Genomic DNA, 21632 nt, shown 5'->3' with positions numbered 1-21632 from the left:
TCAGAAACATCTGAAAGAGTAGAATATTTTATTTTTAAAATATCAATATTCAGCATATGCCAGAAATGACATCTTTTGCAATTAATTAATCATATGAAAAAATATTATATGTCAAAAGTGTTCTAGCGTGTGCATAATTAAATTTCCTTTGGCAACACCAGAATGAAATGTTTGAAAACCTCTGTCCTTAAAAAAACAAAAATGTTTCTGCTCGGTAGTGAACTCACGTCTTCTAATACTAAGAATGACTGGCTCTAGTAATATATTACAATAACCTCATGATAAAACAAGAGAAAGGTCTTGTCATGGAATGTTTCAGGGGTCCACAGCTGATCTAAGTGCGTATCTAAAGATTTGGGAGAATAATTCATCAATGGGTTTGGAGGACATGGATTACTTTTCTACTTTTAGTAATTTCAGCAGGATGTAATAAACCGCTTTCTGTCTAAATACAGGTTTATCCTGCTGGTTCTTGCTAGTTGTGGGTTGCTAGTTTCCTGTTGCCACTTTTAGTTTTAGAGTGGCAGCTTCGCTCAATTTGTCCATCACAACAATACCACTCTTGGGGGTCAAATGAGCTGGCACTGTGGACAAGCCTGAAAGCAGGGTGTTACTGGAGTCCGGTTGTGGACTAGAAAATGCAACTTTCCAAATCTCTGCACTGAAAACAAAAGTCATTGTCAGCCTGCTGCTCAACATCCTATCATGTCAATTTGTAGAAACAAATGAAAACCACAGATGCTTGCTGAGAAGGAAATCAACAATAAATGGCATCTCTAATGAAATGGGAATATATATATTATATATAATATATATACATATACACACATGCACACACATATGCACATATATACACATATATACATATATATATACACATATGTATACATATACACATATATATATTCATATATACGCACACACACATTTACTTCTTAGCCATCTTGGACAATAGGTGTAATTCTAAAGTTTCAGAAGAAGAATGAAAACTCTTGCCTTCATGCAAAAGTTACAAGATAAATGGGTAATCCTTTAAGATTAACAATACTCTTTAAAGTTCAAGGGGAAAAAAAAATCTGGCTCAACACGAAGGGTAGAGAGTCAGTTGCCAGAGTTAATATTTCTCACAAAATGGAAGAACCAGAAAAGAGAAGTTTCTGGAGTTTGGAACTATACGATATACTTTTTTTGAGGCTTGAACTGGCTACCTGCATGAAAACATCCACGATTTTGTTTGGCAATGTGGGAGCGAGAAATGTTAAATATTGACGATTGTTAAATATTTCAAAAGAAATGAAGACCTCTTATTGTAGAAAGAATACAAGAAGTTACTTATGTCACAAGGAATGATGCTAGCTGCAAGATGGCGAATGGACCAGAAGAGGCCACAAAAAGAACAGGAAGGCTGTCTAGGAGGGGTGACAGTAGGTTCGTCTAGGGTGGTGGTGATGGTAGAGAATGGGAGACACGGAAAAACTCCAAACCTATTTGGGAGCTAAAATTGAAAGAAATTGGTGATAAATAGTGAAAGGGGTGTTAGAAGGAAGGATGCGTCAGAAGTTACTTTTCGGATTTTGGCTTGAGAATCTTTAAGGTAGTCAAGAATGCTTTAAAAAAATGTCTTCCCTGAGAGGCAGCCTAAACATTCTCGTAAACGTGGTTAAATCAGTAGGTGCATCAGTAAGTCTTCCAAGTAAAGATAACTTCAAGGGGTGTGCGTCTGAATGTTTGCAAATGATGTCCCATCCTCTCAATAGGAGGCTTTACAGTGAAGCGTTCTTTTCTGTTGTGGTGGTTTATTTATTTATTTTGAGAGGGAGGGAGAGAATCCCAAGCAGGCTCCAGGCTGCCAGCAGAGAGCACAATGTAGGGCTTGAACTCCTAAAACTGTGAGATCATGACCTGAGCTGAAACCAAGAGTTCGATGTGTAACTGACTGAGCCACCCAGACACCCCCAGAGTGTAGAGTTCTAACGGCACTGCATAAGGAAGTAGAAAGAGGAGGGAATTGTGAAATGAACAAACGCGAGTTGCAACGTAGTTTCTGCAGTATGACCGTATTTAAATGAAGCCCTGCAGCACTGTATTTGCGCATGAACATCTATCACATCTGTAACTGTCTAGAAAAATTCTTAAAGGAGACCTCTTTACGAACTTTTAAGACTTGTGACCTCTTAAAGGTGTTAAGAGCGGTCCTATAGGGGAGGAGAGAGGAATGGGGTTTAGTGAAAAGAACTTATGTTTTTTATCCTTTATGCCTCTGTACTGTTTGATTTTTTTTTTTTTAATCATGTAAACATATAAATCTGCAGTTAAGAAAGGAAAAAGTTGGAGGTGAAGGTGGATGTTGGCTGAACCTACTGTGGTCATCGTTTCACAATCTATGTAAATCCAACTATAATGCTGTACACCCCACACCTGTACCGGGGTCGAAAGTCAGTTTTTCTCAGTGAAACTGGAAAAAAAAAATAGTGATATAAAGTTGCCTTATTCTTTGTGGTGAAAGACATTATGCTAAATGCCTTGGATAACTAGCAGAAGTAAGTAGCCGTGCACGCTGGGAATGACAGAGGAGGTGTGCAAACAAATCATATCATTCCTTCTTACCAGCATCTTGGGGGAGTGGGAAAAGGTCTGTAATCAGGCAGCAGATGTGGATGCTAGATATCACAGGATTTGGGCCAACTGGTCCCCCAGGTTCTCAGTTTCTTCTCTGCAACATTAAGAGGTTAGGCAAAATCAGAATGGTGAGCAATTAGCAATGGCCCTTATTCTCCAAACCTTCGCTTTTTGTAGGTTGTTTTTTTTTTGTTTGTTTGTTTTTTTTTTTTTTTTTTTACCTCATCATGGCTTTCTTTCTGCTAAGACCACATCTACTGACAGTCAGAACTGGCTCCCAAATAAACAGATATTTGTCATCACAGATTACAGGCAAAGGCATTATAGACTGTTCAAAAGAACCTTGGTGATTCATTGGAACCATGGGCCTTGGAGACAGACAAATTTGAACTAAATCCTTGTACCCCCCGTAACTAAACTGAGTACTCTTAGGCAAGGGAATTAATCTCTCTGAGCTTCTAGTCCTTCCTCTGTAAAATGGGGACAATAACTCCTATACCTGCCCTCTGCTGGTCTGTAGTCAGCATGCAGTCAATCTTGTCATTTCCCTTAAAATTTTACACCTCCAATATTGTATGACTTTAATCGGAGATTAAACGATGAGAAGCCTTCCACTAATTTGCGTATCATTCTTTACCTATTTTTGTTCTCACTTTTAGCCTTGTTAGGAGCTGCCTCCCCTCAGCTCCTCAGACCGAAGATGCTTACATGGTCCCAAATCTACTTCTCCAAGGCGGTTAGTTCGGCAAAAAAAAAAAATGGACTCTCCTGAGCGAAGCGTGAGTCTGGTTGCATCAGGCAAAGCCTATAGACGCGGCCGGGGAGATAACCTCCTCCAGACGCTCAGTGTCAGGGGTGTGGTTCTTGATATTCAAGGAGGGAATCACGGTGGAGTGGTTTTTGGCCTGAAGTGCAATTTAACTCCTCTGCTGATCTTCAGCGCTGAACGGGCGTGGTCTTTTGCAGGAATTGAGAAGCCGATTAAGCGGCTGGGTCTCTGATCCCGTTCCCACTTCGGTAACCCTGTGAGCACGAGGAGGTGGTTTGTGTGATGTAATTTGATTTGTTAGAGTGTGAGTGGTTTATAACCATCATTTGCGAGTAAATTACTTAGCCGTATTCTTCTTTATGACTGGCTGAAGAAACTTACTTGATGGTATAATATAATTTATTCCTGCGAATAAGTGAGTGACCTTCACATCTCAGTCTGTGACTGAGATGTGACTTATGGGTCTTTTTTCACGCAGGGAAATGGTCTGTGTTTTACCACCGCCCACCATTTTCCACATTCTGTTTCACAAATTGTGTACATAAATAAGCTAGCCTTCTGAGATGCTGACGAAAATTATATTAACATACTAAATATCCAAATAATGCTGCTTGGTGTATATAACAAAACATCTTTCTTCTAAAGGCCTGCAAGCGACATGCAAACATTTTTTTTCCCTGTGTTGACCATCCTCTTATGTGGATTGAATCAAACGATACTAGTCCTATCCTACAGATGGGAAAACGAAGGCTCCAAAAATAAAAGATAAAAAAAAAAAAAAAAAAAAAGGAAGGAAAGAAAAAAGAAGCGAGAGGTGACCAGTGATGCAGGGGCAAATCACAGAGCACAGAGCAGGAAAGGAATCAGCGAGAGCAACAGCTACAATATTTGCCATATTGGATTTAAGTGTGCGGGCAGATTGTGTCATGTTTGACACACAGTGAGCACTGGTATTTGCTGAGCTTCAAACAGGCTCCAGGCGTTGTTCTAAGTATTTCGCATGAACTTTATCACTTAGTCCTGGTGACGATCCTTTGAGGTGGGCATTATTATGAATGCCTTCATTTTTTTTTTTAATTTTTTTTAACGTTTATTTATTTTTGAGACAGAGAGAGACAGAGACACAGCATGAACAGGGGAGGGGCAGAGAGAGAGGGAAACACAGAATCGGAAGCAGGCTCCAGGCTCTGAACCATCAGCCCAGAGCCCCACGCGGGGCTTGAACTCGCGCACCAGGAGATCGTGACCTGAGCTGAAGTCGGACGCTTAACCGACTGAGCCATCCAGGCTCCCCATGAATGCCTTCATTTTGCACGTGAACACAGAAAAAGTGAAGTAATTTGCCCAGGGTCACGTGGGGCAGATACAAAAAGTGTAGAATGAGGGTATGCTCCGTCTTTCTTGGCTTCTTACTGAAAGGGGCGTAAAGAAACTTCACATTCGCTCGGTTTAGTGTTCCTCTAGCTGTGGTCACTGTACCCTTCTATATCCCCGATCCTCAATAAAAATGGTAGATGGCCACTTCCTAGACTCTTTATTTTTTAGAGGGGGGGGGGCGGTTTGCACAGTAATTTGCTATGTTAGCAAGTGCCCACGTGATTGCTGGGCCCAGTGAATTTTGAGAACGTCTGACTTGTTTTCCAACTGTACCGTGTGCAGTCAGAGGTGATGTCACCGGACAGCGGTGAAGTGTGACAGGGTCAGGAGAAAGATCACCTGGTAGGGAGGTTCACCTGCCTACTCCAAACCTCAGTCCTTCTCATCTGATCTTTTATGTTTTAGAGGTTTTCAATATGATTTCATATGAAGGGTCATGCAGATTGGAAAAAAAAAAAAAAAGATTTGGAAAGTCAGCCCGGTGCAATCTCCTCTCACTCCTTGCTCCCACTTCACAGATGCAGAAGCTGACTCTCAGGTGCTGGAGGGGGTTTTTCAAGATAATCCAGTTGAAAGGGAATGGTGGGACCCGAACCCTTGGCTTCGTAACGTTGGGCTAATGCCTCGTCCACTATAGACACTAACTAGTACTAGATGCTAACTCTCAGAATAATAACACGTCTTAAAAATCAAGATAAGGAACGTGTACATGTATATTCGGTAAATTTCCCGGAAAGACCCAATGCAACCAGGACATAAGGGTTTTGCAGGTGGTCAACGTGTGTACGGTCAGCAAGGGGTGGGGCACAGTTTGCTTGAGAAGCCACAAGTGTTCTTTTGGAACCCCGAAGGAATTTGTACTCTAAGGGAATCGTTCTGTGATTTCTGGGTTTGACAGAAGAAAAAAGAATTTGGGAGAAGAAGGAAAAAAGCCAGTATAAAATGGATTTTGAGGATGTAAACGTGGATCAAAACGGGAGTCTCACAGTTTGCAAATGTAGGTGTGAGAAAGAAAAAGAAAATGTGGGGCACCTGGGTGGCTCAGCTGAGTAAACATCTGACTCTTGATATTGGCTCAGGTCATGATCTCATAGTTTGTGAGATCGAACCCCACGTTGGGCTCCACACTGACAATGCACAGCCTGCTTGGGATTCTCTCTCTTTCTCTCTGAACCTCACCCCTGCTTGTGCGTGTCCTCTCTCTTTCAAAATAAACATTTTTTTTAAAAAATGTAAGCACCATTTTAAATATCAGTTTAGAATATCTGCTAAGGAGGAAAGTGAGACCTTCAGAAGAAAAAAGCAGTAACCCAAATCCAACTGGATAGTGAGGGTGATAGCCACTCCCAAGGACGAAATCTCCTCACTAGTTTGAGAACCTCACTGTGTTGGTAACAACCTCACAGTGTCGGTGCCTTAGCAGGGGCTCATCAGGAAGTGTATTGCTTTCCTACCTGGAAGAAAATCTGCTCAGACTCGTGCAATCAATCAAGCATGCCTCATTTCTGCCCCTTCACAGGGAGATCAATAAGAGAACCACAATGAATATTGAGGATGGATTTCTAAGGACTTTGCAGAACCCTGAAGGATTTTGAGTTATTCTTCCATTTGGTGCTCCTGGCTTTAAAGAGAAAAGCAGACATGTTATATGAACAGTTGGCTGTATTGATGGTGTCAAGAAAAGGGTGGGGTTTTCTGGATTATAGCTTAAATTTTCAGATGGACAGCCTCCTGAGAAAGTGTAAAATATTTCTAAAAATTATATACACGATTGAGTGAAAAAGAATTCAACATGAAATTCTAGAATCTTGCCCAGACAGAACTGCAGAACAAAATACAGAGGTAATCACATACTTGAATATACTTTATAAATTCCAGCCCACCCTATGGAGCCTTCCAATTGTACGAGTAACACTCAGCAACTCTTAAAGAGAGAAAGCAGTAAAGAGAATTAGAGATAATGCGTGTGGAGTAGGATGCTATATGGCAGTGCTAGAGAATAGATACACAGTGAACTTACATTTGTAACACAGGAAGGAAAGGATAATACCACCGTTGTCACTGACATTTTCTTGAACAATGACTGATTTATAGCAAAGGAATTTCCTTGCTAAGTATGGAATCTATAAAACCAGAAGTAGAATCATGGCAGATAACAACTGGGTGAGATTAAAGGAAAAAAAAAAAAAAGAGCGAGAGAAAGAAGCCATATGATTTTTAAAAGCCTATCAGAATTGTTTTATTTAATAGAGATTTGAAAAAGATGTTAATAACTGTTTTAACTTCTGTTGTTAATCAAAGGGCCCGGAAAGCATAGGCTATCACTGAGGCTTAGGTGAACAAGTGATCAAAAGGAAGTAAAACTGTTTAGCTCAGATTTTACTTTTCTCTTCGGAATTTTGGCGATGGACGTTTAGTGAGAAAATGAAGAACAGAGAAATTGAAGCCCATGGAAAGGGAATAGATGGTAAAGGAACATGTAAGTGTTTAAAATGAATTTAAGCCAAGCCGAGATCACTGCTTCTTAACCCTAGCTTCATATTGTAATTGCAAGAGAAGTCTTTAGAAATACTTCCAGAGACTCTGATTTAATTGGAATGAGGTGTGGACCCAGGCACAGGAATTTTTTAGAAACCTCCTTGGGGGATTCTAATATGCAGCCATCTTTGAGAGCCATTGCCCTGGGTAAATTAATTATACACAAGAATTCATAAACAACTTACAGGTGTTACAGGTGGAGAACAGAAGAGGTGTCAGAGACTGGAGATGTTATTTTTAAAAATGCAGAAAATGTGGACTCTGGAAACTACAGAAAAACAAGCCTGACACTCTTCCTTAATATACTCTGGAAAAAATGTTCTGTGAGCACCTAGGAAAGTAATGATTACGTGGAATCAGCATGGGCTTCCCAGGGACAAATCATAAGAAACTTATCGTGTATGTGTGTGTGTGTGTCTGTGTGTGTGTGTGTGCGTGTATGTATTATATGGGTGAATTGGTGCCTTGATTTCAGCAAGGCATTTGACAACATGCCTTACAATACATTTGCACAGAAGTTTTCCCGGTGCAACCTGCAAAGCTCTAGGTGTCCGTGGAGATAACCTCAGGAGTTTCTCAAAAGCACTTGCTACAGAGAAGGCAGAGCAGTTGCTAAAAGGAGGCTGGGCCCCTCATTCCACCACCCACTTGAACCAGAGAAACTCTGCTTCTATCCATTTGGTATTTCATTACTTGGAGGCAGATTTTATGTAAACAAAGCTTTATTGCTAAGAAACAATTTGGACACTACTATTTTATTTTTTTATTAAAAAAATTTTTTTTTTTCAATGTTTTTTATTTATTTTTTGGGACAGAGAGAGACAGAGCATGAACGGGGGAGGGGCAGAGAGAGAGGGAGACACAGAATGGGAAACAGGCTCCAGGCTCCGAGCCATCAGCCCAGAGCCTGACGCGGGGCTCGAACTCACGGACCGCGAGATCGTGACCTGGCTGAAGTCGGACGCTTAACCGACTGCGCCACCCAGGCGCCCCTGGACACTACTATTTTAGATGACAAATGCAGACACTAAAGTCATATGTCATAAGGTAATCATTCATTAAACAGATATGATGCTGGCTTGTTGGCAAACCAAAGGAGGATCATCATAATCTGTTCTCTTTTCGTTAAAAACGCTGCCAAAACATTGAAGGTGGGCTTACAAAAGTGTGCTTGGAATGCAGGTAGGAATCGTAGGTAATCATCTAGATATTAGCATCAAGAATAAAATAATCTTATCAGGTGAGGACAAAAGACCAAAACTACGAAATGATAATTTTTTAGGGATGTCTTACAAATGTATAGCAAAACACTAGAGACTGGGTGACTTAAACAACAGACATTTATTCCTCATAGTTTTGGAGGTTACAAAGTCCAAGATCAAGGTGCCAGTAGATTTGGTTCTTGGTGTGGGCTGTCTTCCCGTCTTGCAGTCAGTTGCCTTCTTGCCACATGGTCACATAGTGTGCTTGGGTGTCTCTCCCTCTTCTAGCAAGTGCACTAATTCTATCATAAGAGCCTCATCCCATGACCTCAACGAAACCTTATTATCTCCCAAGGGCTGGCTCAGTTGGTTAAGCGTCTGACTTCAGCTCTGGTCATGATCTCACTGTTCATGAGTTCGAGTCCTGCATCTGGCTCTGTGCTGACAGCTCAGATCCCAGAGCCTGCTTTGGATTCTGTGTCTCCCTCTCTCTCTACCCCTCCCCCACTCACGCTCTGTCTCTTTCTCTCAAAAATAAATAAAACACTAAAAAAAAAAAAAATGTAAACCTCATTACCTCCCAAAGGCCCTGCCTCCAAATACCATCACATTGGAAATCCATCAACATATGGATTTGGGGAGATACAAATTTACCATCCTTAACAAGGCACAAATATAAACATTCTTGGTAGATCATAGAAAAAATATAATTTGCATAAACACAGGGCTTCACAGCTATTCATATGTAAAAGTCCTGGAGTTTTAAATGATCATAATCTAAAATGAATAAGAGGAATGAGGTGGCTACTGAAGAAAGTGAGTACAATATCATTTAATCCAGTTTTTTTCCTCATGTGACAACAGCCTTAATGATTGACAGATTATCCTCAGCTCACCCAGCATGCAATTTTAAGAATCCAACTCATCCTCTATATCTCTGGACTTTCAATTTATTTTTTCCCTAGTTCTGGGATCCCCCAGGGGACACCTTACATATACTTGCAAAACTCACTTGCAATAACTCACATTCTCCAGGATTACTGTCTGGATTAAGGGGGTTAGGTTGTGTGAAAGCATTTAGTAAGCAGTAAAGTTCTATACAAAAAAAAAAAAAATAATAAGGGTGGTAGAGAGTAGGCAGTCTCTTTGTGCAGGAGATGCTCAGCTGCCCTGCCCTCACAGCACTAAATTGCTCCTTCCCCCAGTGACTGTCCCCTAGCTGCCATCCCTCTCTGGGGATTGCCTTTGGAGAGCCTTACCCAAGGTCACCTTCCTTTCTTGTAGGCAGCCCTCGTCCAATGGCCGCTCTGTATGGGAAGGTGGGAGGAGGGTATAAATGCTTCAATCCTTGGTCCACTTGGGACCATTCTAAGCATCATTGCAGTTCTAGGCCTTTCCTTGGGGTTGGCTGAGTCCTCTGTTGTGACTCTAGCACACCTCCTTTCTCCCTCTGCCTCATCCTACTTCCTTCTACCCAAGGTTATTAATCCGAAGAGCATATTCTAATATGCTTTCTTCATGCTAATCATTGTCTCAAACTCTACTTCCTGGGGACCCAGTGACATTTTCCACTGAGATAAAAGGGAAGGCATCTTTCAGATGTAATTTTCCCTTTCCTTTATCTTTAAGTATTTAGTGCATGTGGATGCAAGAGAATGTAGTAATTCATTGATTCATTTCTCAAATGAACATTCATTTGACATGCATTATTACATCCTCTGGACAAATAGAACACTTGACCCTGAGGGTTAGTTTCAGATCAAGTTGGGAAGAAAGGATCCAGTGAAGACATTCAGATGTCAGTAAAGATCAGCTTCCTGGTAAATTGCAAGTTGCTGATAGTAAGTGCTTGGAAAGCTTAACAGGAGGCAGCAATAATGTGACCTGGAATGTTTTGTGACGTTTTTGCATCAGAGACTCAGAGAATTTTGGAGTTGGAGATGATGGTAGAAATGTTCTAGTTTTAGAACTCTGTTAAAAATGACATAATTGAGTCCCAGAAAGACCAAGGGACTTTCCCCCAAATCACAACACTAAAGTCATAGCTGAACCTTGAAGAAGGGGGTGAGATTTAGACAACAGATCAGTCACCCTGGGTTTTCATGGTCTTAGACTTCTTTAGAATAGTCACTAATTTTAGAGCTGTCCACACTCTGCAAAGTTCTGATCTTCTTTGTCACAAGATGTCAGCAGTTACTGGTGTATGCTCAACATTGTCCACGTAGACATTCTGGGATCTGTGTATGTTTGACAAAAGCATGGTACCCCAGGAATGGGTCTGAGGGCCCTAGCCCTGCTTTTTATATTTACTGACCATGACTGCCATGTCTGGTGCATCCTGCCCATGAACCTGCCATCTGTCCCTCAGTTTCCAGTTTGTGGGGGCTCAGCTAAAACTGCTCTGAAGCAAAAGTCACAAATCACCTCTTTACGTGATCCTGATGTCATTTGAAACATTATATTATAGTTCCTCTCTTCTGCGTTCCTTCCTTCCTTTGATGTAGTGTGATTTAAGTATCTCCAACAGCTCTGTGATATAGTTTACAACAGTAGTATTTCAGACTGACTTTTCATGAGAAACTTAGAAGGTGACTCATAATTATAGCGATCATTCCATTCTAGCTGAGATTCAGAGATATCAGACAAAGGCCATGGAAGAAGACCTGTTTGTCTTCTTATTGACCAAGGGCCCTAGCCAATCTTGTGGAATAGTGTGCAATTGGAAAAGCTGAGAAACTCTGCAGGGCACTTGAGAGACACTCAGCCAGACTTCAGTGATGCTATGTTAGAAGCAATTAGAACTTTTTATAACAGTTGGTGATTTGAAGTTGTTGATGACTGTACCGGCTTTGGGCTACAGAAGTTAACTCTTAATGTGGGAAGGTATGTGATCGCTTTAATTGAAAAAGTCGTAAGCAGTCATTTATTGTATCCTTTACCTTATCTTGCAGTCATGATTTACAACGTGAAACAGCAACTCCACAAAGCTAAAATTAGAGAAAAAAATCTTTTCCTACAACCCAATCATTATAACAAATGCAATTTTGGGGCGCCTGGGTGGCTCAGTCGGTTGAGTGTCTGACTATGGCTCAGGTCATGATCTCACAGCCTGTGAGTTCGAGCCCTGCATTGGGCTCTGTGCTGACAGCTCAGAGACTGGAGCCTGCTTTGGATTCTGTGTCTCCCTTTCTCTCTGCCCCTAACCCACTCGCTTCTGTCTCTGTCTCTCTCAAAAACAAATAAACATTAAAAAAAAAATGATAACAAATGTAATTTTTATGTATCCCTTCTAAGCTTTTTACATATTCAGTTAGACAATAATGGAGAGATGCCATTTTTTCCCTTTACTCGCAAATGTGCATTTTCTATACTTGTTTTCTATTGAGTGGTTATGGCATGATTAGCTTAATCATTCCCTCAGAATTAATATAATCATTCTCCTGGTTTTGATAATTGAATTGTTTTTACTTTTCACAATTCTAAACTATACTGTAAATGAACATCCTCATTATACAACTTTTCCCCATATTGCATTATGTCTTGAAGAATAATTCTCCAAAGTGGAATTACTTTGTAGTTTATTATTTGTAGTTTAAGAACTACAAATGCTGTGATTCTGTTTTTGTTTGTTTCTTCCTTTATTTTTGAGAGAGCGACAGAGAGAGCACGAGTGGCAGAGGGATAGAAAGAGAGAGACACAGAATTCAAAGCAGGCTCCAGGCTCTGAGCTGTCGGCACAGAGCCCGAGGTGGGGCTTGAACCCACGAATTGTGAGATCATCACCTGAGCCGAAGTTGGACACTTAACTAACTGAGCCACCCAGGCGCCCCTCAAATGTTGTGATTCTTAAAATATATTTGGGCTCTCAGTGAGCTGCATCCATTTACAATTGCACTGAGTATTACTTTATCAGGTAGGAAAATTCTCATTGTAGTTTTTATTTGCATTTCCCATTAATCCCACAGAGAATTGAGCACTAGTAAAAGTTCTCCTAGTGAAAGCTCTACAGTCTGTTGAATGTATAAGTCAGGGTAGTGTGAATAATTTAATAGCGTAGTGAAAGGTTGTAGGGAGGGGTTCGTACAACATCTGTCCAGCGTGGTGCTGGTGCCCTGTGACCCAAGGCAGGAGCACTGCCAGCACTGGGCAACAATGTCCCCAGCATCGAGTGTGGAGACACTGAGGCAATGCCCAGGTCTACTGAGAGACACTTTCAGGTCCAAGTGCAGGAGGCCAAGCTATAGTGTGAGGCCGGTCCACAACCAACTGGTCCACCATGGATACAACCAACTGACGGGGAGAACTTGATAGACACTGAAACCTAATGTGCACATATACACACAGTTGGAAGGGGTATGGGAACTTTTGATGGGAGAGGAGGTAAAACATTAGGATGGGAAGAAGCAAAAAATGTGCTTGTTACTATAAATATGACCCACTTTTGTTTTATCACCCCAGGCCAGTTGTGTTTAAGTTAATGTACATTAAAGAAGAAACGCCTCTAGAAATTTTCTATTAAATCTGATGACAATTTTTCTTTAAAACATGTTTCAAATTACAATATTGGGAAGTCATTTCATCTCCAATTTTACATTTAACCAAAATAAGAAATGTGTATTTTTCAAGGGATTTCTCAGCATGTATTGAAAAATCATTTCCTATATCAAATTAAAATAATGAACACATTGATTTAAAAATATTTATGGAAGGGGCACCTGGCTAGCTCATTCAGTTGAACTTTCGACTCTTGATTTCAGCTCAGGTCATGATCTCACAATTTGGGAGATCGAGCCTCCTGTCCAGCTTTGGGCTGACAGCACGGAACCTGCTTGCGATTCTCTCTCTCCCTCTACCTCTGCCCCTCCCCGGCTCATGCTCTTTCTCTCTTTCAAAATAAATAAATAAACATTAAAAAATCTTTTTTGAAGAGTTATTCTGTGTAAGGCATTAAGTGGGTCAGAGAATAGTAAAGAATAATTCATTTCTACTCTTCGATAATAAAAAACGATCAAGTTGCTGACATGATTGTAATTAGGGAGACAACTTCTTTCATTTTAGAGAGATGAGATACCACATGAGCTCCTTGTTTTTGCATGTACGTTTTAGTTATTTAAATAACTGGTTTGAATACAATTCTTAGTTTTCTACCATGCTTATATAGAAAGAGTTATGGTACTGATGACTTTCTGGGGTTTTGGTTCTGTTCAAGTTGCTTGAGTCCTACTTCTTAGGAATACTCATCAGATAATTTCTACTTTTCATGTGTGCTGATAATGCTGGGCTGGGTATTGATGTCTTCTTGTTTCAATAACTGCCATCCTTATTAAAATTGCTAAGTGGAGTCTAGTCACCAGAAGACTCAGATATCAAAGCAATTACACCAAAGGAATCACAGCAGAATCTGGACTCAGTTTTAACCAATTTATTTTTCTAGTCTCTTTTTATTTTTTTTTTATTTTTTATTTTTATTTTTTTTTTAAATTTTTTTTTTTCAACGTTTTTTATTTATTTTTGGGACAGAGAGAGACAGAGCATGAACGGGGGAGGGGCAGAGAGAGAGGGAGACACAGAATCGGAAACAGGCTCCAGGCTCCGAGCCATCAGCCCAGAGCCCGACGCGGGGCTCGAACTCACGGACCACGAGATCGTGACCTGGCTGAAGTCGGACGCTTAACCGACTGCGCCACCCAGGCGTTTTCTAGTCTCTTTTTAATCTGGATGCCTAACTTCCAGAGGCAGTCTCTCCAAGAAAGAGGGTTGAAATCAGGAACGATCTAATATTGAATTAAATGACTTAGATCTCATTTCTAGAATACGGGCCTCCCCAGAATAAGGATCGTAGAGGGCCCCTTCACTCGGATGCTGAAATGTGTTCACCTCAGAGTTTTCTCCTACAGGATATGGAAAGCATCCACATATACCTTTACCTATATTACCTGGTATTAACAACCCCGAGAGCAAATTCAGCTTAATGTTTTAATTTAGATCGTGTAACGTAGTTGGCACATGGATATTACTTCTTATGAATTAGTAATTAAAATTTTCTTCTAAAATGTATACTATTGTGACTTTTAATATTCTTCTTTCTGAAGAGAGAAAAATGTAAATCAGATGAAGAGCAGTTACAATGCAATGTTCAGCTACTGGCTGGGAGAGGAATGAAGAGGGAAATGAAAAAAAGATGTACCAAGACTTCTAGTCCTTAGATTTAATTAAAAGCTGCTCTTTTTGTTTGCCTTTTTGGCATGGCTGCAGATTAATATTTTTTTTTCATTTTTCTATAAAATTAAAAATGCCCATTGTTGCTTTTTTTAGTGGATGGAAAAAAGTTTTTACATCAGTCTCTGAAATAATACCTCAAACCAATAACCAAACCAATAACCAGTCACTTTGAAAAAGAAAAAAAGAAACCTTCAGCAAACTAAAATTAAAATTCCTAAAAAGCTGTCATTTGACTTATCTTAGTTATTGAGAATATTTCTAGTGACCAATTCTTTCGTTTTACAAATACCCAATTTATTTATTAGCAGGAAAGGTTTAGATAAAGTGAGTAGAGACTTTTATTCTTTTTTCAAAACATTTATTTATTTTCACGAGACAGACACAGTGAGGGGGGGAGGTGCAGAGAGAGACGGGGACAGAATCCGAAGCAGGCTCCGGACTCTGAGCTGTCAGTGCAGAGCCCGACGCGGGGCTCGAACCCACCAACAATGAGATCATGACCTGAACTGAAGTCGGACGCTTAACCGACTGAACCAGCCAGGCACCCCTGAGTAGAAACTTTTCTTATGCAAGCCTACAGTTAAAATGCTGGTTTTCTTAACCTTATTTTCATGTCCATTCATTTCTACCCAATATGAAGCTCACTGCACTTTGGTTTGCTCATTATTGTGTTTGTTGCTGCAGTAGCTGTCGAGCTTCCACTCTTAGATATGCACACGATAGGGCCCAGGAACAGGAGACTTAATAAAACATAAGTACTGGCAAGATTGGCAACAGACAAAATAACATTCTCATGATGTTTAGCTCCTTGAAGTGATGCTAATGGAGGGGATTTTTGTTAATACAAATATATTAAAAGAAACACTAAGAGATTATACCATATATCTAGAAGGATTTATAGAGATTACCTAGTTCAAGTCTCTCGTTTTATAAACAAGGACGTTGAAGCTCAGACCTCACAGACAACGATAGCTCAACTGGCAGAGGATCCACATTTTACTGCCTTCTAATCTTTTGTTACAACAAGAGTTACTTGTATAAAGGGGCTAATTTGACCACCATCCATAGATGCAGGCATCACCCTCTGTCATTTCTAGGCATTCTGAACTGGAAAACAAACAACTTCATGTGTTCACCAATTGGCTTGACTTAAAGGTTTTTTTGTTTTAAAATATAGGACTTCTTACTATTCAGGTACAATGAGACCAACAGTTCAGGAGATGACGGCCACTGAGAAGACAGTTTGTTATAATTCCCTGGGTAGCAGGGCCACTTGGGGGAAGTACCAGGATCCATCAGCAGGCAGGGGGAGCAGGGGGAGAGCATGGGCAAGAGACTTTATCGTGGTTTCTGTGGGAAGGAGTGAGTGAGGCAGGGCAAGCGGGGTTAGGACTGGCTAGTTGGAATAATTTCAGCAGGCTTTAGGGTATAGGGGCTCTCTTGAGTTATCTGGTACCTGGCCCCCACGTGATTAGGACAGGAATATTGATGTGGAATGTAAAAAACTCTATAGAGAAGGCGTGGGGAGGATGTGGGCTCCACACTTGTTGGTTTGCATGTGAAAGTCTTGCTTGTAGGCGATTCCTTTGCTATCTCTAGCAATTAACTCACCCTGGGGAGGGCAGTAATTCCCTGGCCAGCAAGGCTGTAGATGCCAAAGTATCAAGAATGCAGAAAATAAGAAAACATGTTTAATACAGTCTCTCTTTTGGGGCACCTGGGTGGCTCAGTTGGTTGAGGGTCCGACTCTTGATTTCAGCTCAGGTCATGATCGCAGGTCCTGGGATTGAGCCCCGTGTCAGGCTCTGTGCTGAGCATGGAGCCTGTTTAAGATTTTCTCTCTCTCTCTCTCTCTCTCTCTCTCTCTCTGTCTCTCTCTCTCTCCATCTCTGCCCCTCTTCCTTGCTTGTGCTGCCTCTCATAAATGAATGAATGAATGAATGAATAAATAAATAAATAAATAAATTCTCTTATTTTAATGCTTATTTATCTTTGAGAGAGAGAGACAGAGCACGAGCAGGGGAGGGGCAGAGAGAGAGGGAGACACAGAATCGGAAGCAGGCTCCAGGTTCCGAGCTGTCAGCACAGAGCCCAACGTGGGGCTTGAACTCACGACTGTGAGATCATGACCTGAGCTGAAGCCAGACACTCAACCTACGGAGCCACCCAGGAGCCCCAATTCCCTCTTTCAAAGAACATGCATTTTATTCTTTTTGGGGTTAGGGCTGCCATTTAAGAGAACCAGTTTTGATTATCAACATTACAACTGTCTGTGACAAAGTTTTTAGTTTAGTTTGTTTTTACATAAGCCAGAGTTTCATCTTATAATCTTGTCTCTCTTTAGACAAGATAACTAAATATTTCCGGAGTTGCATGTCATTTGAACCGTGGCAATAACTTGAGCTCTCCAAATGAAAAATGATAATATAAATCTCCAAAATACACATATTTCTGTGACTAGTAATTACATTCGCACCCTTAGGAGGATGAATTTGTTAATTTACTTGAAGAAAAATAGTTCTCTGTGTGGGAAAACCCCTAAGTATACTACATATTACAACAGGTTATATTTAAAAAGTATACTTCTAAGTTCATGTTTTGAAACTCAGAAAAATCTTTGTTTTGGAAACAGTTTCAACAAATGGAAGGTGGGGTCCTGGTTACCCACCTTTACCATATTTAACCCAGATGTAGCTCAACTTTTAATTCAAGGGTCCCAGAATATAAGTAGCTGAAATTTTACAAGTGGGAATGCTTTTAGTGTGGGAGAAAGGTGAATGTACTTGTGGAAAACATGCCTCTTTGTGAAACGGGCATCGTTAGGTTTTATACTCTCTTACCACCTCCGCTGCAAGCCCCGACTCACCCTAGTGCAAACCCCAACTCCAGCTAATCCACACAGCATGAGCACAACCACATACGTCGATCTCTCACATCCCTAGGCATCCGGTCCCTCCTGTTCCTCCTCCCCCAGAAATGTACGCATTCATCTGCACAGTGCTCTAAAAACGCATTTTACTTTTCCTTCTAAATCAATACCAGCGTGGTTTAGCACAGCTAGATGCTAGCGGGAAAGCAACCTTCTCAAACTAAACCACATTAGGATATGAAACACTGCTAATCATCTCCTTACGTTCCCAAAGTATTTGAGTTTTAAAAAGAGGACACTTGTGTCCTAGGTGGAACTATAATGGAGGGCAGGAGTGAGGTCTGTATCTTTGGCAATAGGACAATGTCAAATGTATATGGGGGTGATAATATTTTTGGCAGAGAGCTATCAGGTGGGCATATCAGCTCAGTGTGCACAGGTCCTCTCCCGAGGCCCCCCTCTTAAAATAACACTGCAGCATTCATTGTTAAAGGTACTGAGAAGTTCTGTAGTAAAGACACCAGTTTAACTATGACTCGGTCAGCTCCCTAATACCATCTGTCTTTCTCACAGTCTCTTCCCTTCTACTAATTCTAAATATACATATGAGCGAGCTCATTGTTTGGACTTGCTTTAAAGAAAGACTGTACAAAATTTCATCAAATGATTCATTAAACTGACAATTATTATTTTCCTCTCTTCTTAATACTCACACTTTACCTTTTGCTGGTGTTTTTATAAACTTCCTGTACTGAAGAAACAACCAAAAACCAAAAACCAAAAAAAAAAAAAAAAAAAAAAAACAAACCCACCAAAACCCTCAAAACCAGAAAAAACAAACAAACCACCTTTGCATTCAGAAACATAAGATTTCTACCTAATTTGAAATTTCTGCCAATAATTTCACCAGATGAATGCGCCAAATACGTGAATATTTTTAGTTCTATGAGCTAAACAGCAGATACAGATCTGTGATTGAAGATAAACAATCTGTCAGCTAAATATTTTAAAATCACAAATATGCTTTCCTCCTAATATACAGCATTAAATCGTTTTTGAAACTCAGGTTGATTTTGTCACTAAAGTCTTTTTTTTTTTTTTTTTTTCTCCCTCCATGGATAGTTAACTAGTTTGTTTAAAAGGATGTTAACCTTTTCAAGTAGCCACTGCATATTGTGGTGGGAAATGCTGGCTTCTGTGGACATCCTCCTGACGGCTAGTTTACAATAGCCTGTCATTTTGACCTGGGTCTCGGGTGCTTATCATACGTATCTTGGCTCTTGTCAAAGGAATGCATTTTAAAAGGAAGCCATTTATAACTCCAAAACAATATTAATTCCTTCTCCTCATCATTGTCATTCTCTATGTGATGAGTAAAGATCTTAGCAATGCTTCCTTAATTTGACACAGAATCATTCTAAAATCCTAAATCACATCATGGGAACTGGGATTATATTGTATTGAGTCACTTTATACTTTTTTTTAATATTTGTTTGACAAGATGGGCCATTGATTAAATACTATGGTTCAGTTATTTCTAAAACAATAAGAAAATAAAATAGCCTCTCTTTGCCAGGTCTCTTTAATAAGAGTCATTTAAATTGCAAAAGAGCTGCCCTCAAGAGACTCCTGCCAGTTCTATTTTAACGAGAGCACAAGACAACACTAAAGAAAACTAGGACAAATTTTGAGAAGTTTTGTACAAAATCACAAAAATCAGATGTAGTCTTAGTCGGCTTGGGCTGCTATAACAAAATAGCATAGATTGGGTGGCCCATAAACAAAAATTTATTTCTCACAGTTCTGGTGGCCGGGAAGTCCAAGGTCAAGGCACCAGCATATTAAGTGCCTGGTGAAGGCCTGCTTGCGGGTGCATAGACAGCCATCTTCTCCCTGTGTCCTCGCATGGCGCATGGCGGAGGGGATGAGGGGCCTCTCTGGGGTCTCTCTTATAAGGGCATTAATCCCATTCAGGAGGGCTCTGCCCTCATGACCTAGTCACCTCTCAAAGGCCCCACATCTACATACCCTGCCACTGAGAATCAGGTTTCAACATACAAATATTGAGGGACACAGACATCCAGTCTACAGCAAATGCAAAATTAAAAGTTGTATAAATCGAACTGTCAATCTTTTCTGCAAAGCCATCTACAGGTTTTCATTTCATTTAAAAGTAATTTTTTTTAATTAAAAAAAATTTTTTTAATGTTTTTACTTATTTTTGAGACAGACACAGAGCATGAGCAGGGGAGGGGTGGAGAGAGAGGGAGACACAGAATCGAGGCAGGCTCCAGGCTCTGAGCTGTCAGCCCAGAGCCCGACGCGGGGCTTGAACTCACGACTGTGAGATCATGACTTGAGCTGAAGTCGGACGCCCAACCGACTGAGCCACCCAGGTGCCCCTAAAAGTAATTTTTAAGCTCTTTGTCACTGAGACTGAAAGTATACTTTACTGGGATCTTTGAATTTAAGAAATTTATAATTTGCTGTTTTTGTTTTTACCAAAGTTTCATTGTATGCTTGTTTTTAGCTCCACAAATTCTTACCCTGAAAGTGAGAAATTCGTATCTTAAAGTTGATTCTATTATCTGTTCTAGACTGTGGGTTGGTAGTTTGACCTGATCTTTGGGATTCACACCACAAATCTATGATCTTAGGGCTGGAAACAATGTGATAATACGGGCATTCCCATCATCTTGCTGTACCACACGTTCATTTTATACTCAGTTTGTGTAAAGAATTTGTGAGTGCAACCATTTTTAGGTGCGCCCTTATCTGCACTTTTGCCTCTTGGACTCAATCTCTATGTAAAAACCGCCTATGCCCAAAGGAGATATGTGGCTGAGGTTAAGAATTCAGGATATGTAGTCGGTGTACCTGGGCTCAAACCGCAATTTTTCAGCAGTCCAGGCATGTGCTGAGGCAGGTTATTTAACCTGTCTGTGTTTGAGATCTTTCATCTGCAAAAATGAAGTAATAATAAGGCAAAGCCTCCTCCACTACTGTAAGTTTAGTCTAAAAATGTTACCCCCTGGGGGGGCACCTGGGTGGCTCAGTCAGTTGAGCACGACTTGGGTTCAGGTCATGATCTCATGGTTCGTGAGCACCTCCTGGGGCTGTGCTGACAGCTTAGAGCCTGCAGCCTGCTTCGGATCCTGTGTCTCCCTCTCTCTCTGTCCCTTCCCCACTCATGCTCTGTGTGTGTGTGTGTCTCTCTCTCAAAAATAAAATAAACATAAAAAAATGAAAAATGTAACCCAGTGAAATGCAAGGGCCCATTTTTTGTGAGATCAAGAACGTGAGGAGGAGGGCAGATGCATGAAGAGTTCCTGGAACAGGCAGGATGGGGCCGATTTTTCCTTCAGGCTTACCGCCCTCCTCCGTCTCTTGGTATATGCCCTCTCATTCGCCCATGTCGAGAACACAATCAGACGTGTACCATGGATCTCTGAGGACTGGGCGACTGTTCACAGCCTGTTGAATTAACAGCTTCTCAGAGAAGCAGAAACATATTTTACTACCAGTCTCCTGGTTGCCTTTTGTGTCCTCAAGCATGGCTGCATGAAATAGATTGAATAAGGGGTAACCAAGAGTGGAGGTTTTCTTTTTACACATCATTGACTATTTCCTTCTCTTCCCCCTCTGTCCTTTCAGGGAGAAATGATAGGCCTTGGCGCTTTAATTATTATGTAGATTAGAATAATCTAGCCTGCCCCGGTGCACACCAATTTAAAAACTTCTTTCTTAATTGTCTTATTTCTTTCTTTATCTCTGAAATTATTTTTGTCAAAGTTCAGATCTATTGTAATGGCAGGTCTGTATTGAAAACATCCCGAGTTAACATAAATCCTTAAAATGCTAGTAGCAATCATAATGAAATGAAAACTGTAATTTGATTAACACCCATATCCTGGAATGTAACATATTTAGTATTTCATTTGATATTCCCAATGATCCTCATAGACATTAATGCATTTTAGTGAACAAATTGAGTTTCAAAACGTTGCATCAATATCTCAATTTGCACAAGGATATT

Source organism: Neofelis nebulosa, chromosome 2 (genome assembly GCF_028018385.1).
Source record: "Neofelis nebulosa isolate mNeoNeb1 chromosome 2, mNeoNeb1.pri, whole genome shotgun sequence".
Lineage (NCBI taxonomy): Eukaryota > Metazoa > Chordata > Mammalia > Carnivora > Felidae > Neofelis > Neofelis nebulosa.
Note: the sequence above shows the minus strand (reverse complement) of the source record.